This window comes from Dermochelys coriacea, chromosome 1, assembly GCF_009764565.3.
Source record: "Dermochelys coriacea isolate rDerCor1 chromosome 1, rDerCor1.pri.v4, whole genome shotgun sequence".
NCBI lineage: Eukaryota > Metazoa > Chordata > Testudines > Dermochelyidae > Dermochelys > Dermochelys coriacea.
Genome location: NC_050068.2, coordinates 135779246 through 135783427, shown reverse-complemented (window position 1 = coordinate 135783427; position 4182 = coordinate 135779246). Strand labels below are relative to the sequence as shown.

The following is a 4182-nucleotide window of genomic DNA, read 5'->3' as shown; positions in this document are numbered from 1 at the left end:
AAAAAAAAAAAAAAAAGAGTCTTGACTCCAGGCTCCAAAGGCAGCTTGCAGCCTGACTTCTGTGAAAAGGAAAGCCATCTCCAGCTGAGGACTTTAAGGGGAGAAGAGCAAAAAAGGGAGTAGGGAATCCTTAGGATACAAAGACAAACAATAATGGAGGACAGCAGGCAGTAGAACTAGATGAATTTTATCAAGTTTTGAATTTGAATGAAAAACTCAAAAATTTGAGGAAAATTGGGGAAAGCTAAAATGTTCAGTTTTGTTTTACTTTTTTTTTGGTTTTTACTAACTATGGAGGTGGCTGACATTTTGACTTTTGGGTGGAAAAATTAGGTTTTTTTAAAAATAACCCACTTACTTTTCAGCTATTTCTAGTCAGAATATTTTTTCTTGCTCTTATCAATCTGTTCCAGTTTATTCATTTGGCTTCTGGTATTACAAAGTTTATACCAATTCAAAAAATTAAGATACAAACAGACATTGCTAGTACCTCATTATATGCCTTCACTATGCAGATTCAGCAATGGAGGTTGAGTGTGGCACATTTTGCACATGTTCTTCCATAAAGAAAGTGGCCAATGTATGCTCTTTGGCATTCCCATGATCAGCCTTCCAGTAACAATTAGGTCATGGGTTTTGCCAGAGGTGGGAAGCATTCAATGTGTATTCCACAGTAGAATACTAATGCCAGGAAAACTTGCAACTGGTGCTAGCTCTATAACTTCTATTTTTAACACAACCAGTTGAATTCCTGCACCACTAATTCTGGTGATTAAGTAATATACATTCTCATGCAAAAAAGTTTCTAGTTTGTTTTCTTTACTCCCAACTCAGCTGTGCAATATGCTTAGTACCACTTTCAATTTGCAAAAGTGCTCTCCTGTTTCTTCAGTAACTAGCTGCTCTATAAAGATTTGAAAACAGTTGTTGCACCAGCTTACACCACAGAGCAATGAGTTACATTGGAATAATCCTTTTAATAATTAAATGGCAAAATAGATTTATAATCCAGCACCACCTGCTGGTAAACTTCTGACAAATCTAACTTGGTAAGCATCTGTCCTCCTGCCAACATAAAAAATAAATCCCGAGTTTTAGGAAGGGGGTATTGATCCACATCTGAGAAAAGATTAATTGCCACTTTATAATCCTCATGTACTGGTACACCATCTGTTTTTGCTACAGTTCAAATACAACAGGGGAGATTATCCCTTCATTTTCTACCTCCCTGTGCTGCTGTTTCACAGAGTCTCTTACTTCCAAAATTCTGTGAAGCTAGATCAAGCTTCGGAATTGCTCTCTTTGAAATATACTTTTTGCGTCAATGCTATCAACAAAACCTATTCCTGGTTTGAACAGAGAAGTCTGTTTAATACACAATTCCTCTACTGGGTCAATGATCTGGTTAACGCCTAACAGGCCTAAATTTAGCTTTGGAATCCAATTTCTACCAAAAAGAGATGGACCATTACATCTTGATATAAACAGTGTTAAATTGCCACCTGCTCCTGACACTTCATTTTTCCTGGCACTGTCCCCTGGATTTCTAAATGTTGTGCTGTATGTGTCTCCAGATACTTATTACTGAATCAGAGCTTCACATTTAAGAATTCGCTTCTGTATACTTTTCCAGAAATAGATACAATTGCCCTAGTATTTCCATTTGGATATTCAGGAAACATCAATAGTCTTACATGGAAACTACAGATAACAAATGAAGTTCCATACTGGGGTTTCATTTCCTGTACCCTAAATTAGGAGACAGCAGAGATAGAAAGAAGACTAGGTTCTACTATAAGTGCCACTCTTAGATATATTTGGTCAGATTCTCAGTCTGAATCCAGATACAGAGGTTACATTTGACAAAGATTTGCTGCATATTGTTCCTTTTTTCTAAGGAATCAGTATGCACTTAATTTACCTCAGCATTTACAGGCATCAAATCAACTGTCGATGCAGGTTGATAAAACCAAGCACAATATAGCAATTGGGCCTCATCCCTGGAACTGAGATATCATGGTGATTTGCAGTTTATAAAAGCCAGGAGAGAGAGATTGATGGATAAAAACTGGGGTGTATCACTGGTTGGGCCCACACTCATGCCTGTGCACCCCCAGCCGGGGCTGCGCAGTGCAGTGGTCGGAGTCAATAACTGCTCCATGCGGCCTAGCAACCAGGGTCAATCACTGCCCCCAGGCTCGGGGCTGCACAGCCTAGAGGCCAGGGTCGATCACTGTCAGGATGGGCCGCCACCAGTGATGAGCTGCCAAAACTTAACCAGCTCCCTCCTCACCCCATGAGGAGGTTGTGCCCCCCCAGACTCCTGCCCCATCCAACCCCCACATTCTTTGACACCCCCCAGACCACTGCCCCATCCAACCCCTCCCCTGACTACCCCCAGAACTGGGCAGGAGGGTCTCATGGGCCACTGTAGTGGGTGCCCACCCCACACCTAAGAGCCAGAGGTACCTGCTGGGGGGCAAGATGGGGAGTCCCAGCAGTGCTTACCTGGGGCAGCTCCCAGGAAGCATCCAGCAGGGCCTTCTGGCTCTTAGGGGCAGGAGAGCATAGCTTGGGGGGAAGCAGCCACTTCCCCCACTGATCACATCAAAAGTGGCACCTTAGGCACCAACTCCCTGGGTGGTCTGGGGCTAGAGCACCTACAGGGAAAATTTGGTGGGTGCAGAGCACCCACAGGCATCTCCTCACCCTGCAGCCAGCCCTAGCTCACCTCACCTCTGCTCCGCATCCTCCCCTAAATACACTGCCCTGCTCCACTTCTCCACCCCTTCCCCCAGCTTCCCACCAATCAGCTGTTCACACAGGAAGCCTGGGAGGGCTGAGAAGCAGGCAGCAGTGAGCTGGAAAGGGGAGTGGTTCCCCTGCATCTCACCCCCCAGGGTTACCTGCTACAGCACAGGCAGCCCTCCTCACCCCCTCCCCAGCTCACCTCCGCTTCCCTGGGCCTGAGCACAAAGCCACCACCTGCATCTCAGCCCTCCCAGGCTTCCCACACAAACAGGTCATTCATGGGAAGCCAGGGGGGTGCACAGAAAAGCAGAGCAGGGGTAGTGCATTAAGGGGAGGAGGCAGAGCACAGGTGAGCTGGGGCCAGCCAGGGCAGGGAGCTGCTAGTGGGTGCACTGCACCCATCAAGTTTTCCCCATGGGTGCAGAGTCAGCATCTAAGGCACCACTTTTGGCCAGTTGTAAAATTTAGAAGCCCTGATGGGACAACTAGTTCTAAAAGGGCTTCTAAATTTAACAGCCAGTTCTAGCAAACCAGCTCCAGCTCATCACTGGCCACAACCTTAGGGTGGGTGGCAGCCAGGATAAGGGAACCCAGGCCCACCCTCTACATCAGCTCCCAACCCAGGGCCCTGTCAATGGCAGGGTTGCCTGCCACCAGCTCAGCAGGGATACAGCCACAACACACCAAGCTAGCCTCCAGTTGTCCAACCACAAAGATTCCCTGGGTTACTTCCTACCTGCTTCTCCACATCTCATGACTTCCTGGTTCCTCCTTCTTCAGTCATGTCCCGAGCCTGGGGGGGTTGAGGGCTGCAGTCAACCAGCTGGACTCCACATCATGAAGTGCCTGCAGCCCTTCAACAGGGGACCAGTAGCCCATCTCCCTCCCCTACCACAATCCACACAAACTGAGTCAGGCTGCTCCCTCTTATACGGGGGTTGCACTTTGAGCATGCCCCATAGGACCATGGGGGTGTGGCTTCCTCAGACCACAGTGAGGGATTAACTCCTGCAGTCCCAGTGTGGAGCATGCATGCCCATCACAGGGTGACAGTGTGGTCTAGTGAACAGGACCCTGTACGAGAGTCAGGAGTCTTGGATTCTTATTGCAGCTCTGCAACTAACCTGCTGTGTGACCGCTGAGAGTCATTTCACCTCTCTGGGCCTCTTAGTCTACTTAGACTGTAAATTCTTTAGGATTGGTATTTTCACTATTTGTTTGTACAATGCCTAGCACAGTGGAAACCTGATCTTGTTTGGGGCACTAGACATTACTCTAATAAATAAATAACAACAATAAATGCCACAATAATACAGAACCTTATTAATAGGGCTGATTGAAAGTGGGGTGATAAGCAGATCTGCGCCCCTGTCACAGTAGTCACGGAGCCACTCCCTGCTGCAGCAGCAGCCGCCAGCCATTTTCACTAGC

At 46.9% G+C, this 4182-nt stretch overlaps 1 long non-coding RNA gene across 1 annotated transcript in view; it reads right to left on the bottom strand.

Annotated features, from left to right (window-relative positions):
• The window catches only part of LOC119845693, a 15714-nt gene extending 12061 nt beyond the window's left edge, over positions 1 to 3653 (bottom strand). The window contains exon 1 of the long non-coding RNA XR_005289690.1: positions 3488 to 3653. This is a non-coding gene — a long non-coding RNA (uncharacterized LOC119845693). The remainder of the gene's footprint in view (positions 1 to 3487) is intronic.
• Between the last annotated feature and the right edge of the window lie 529 nt (positions 3654 to 4182).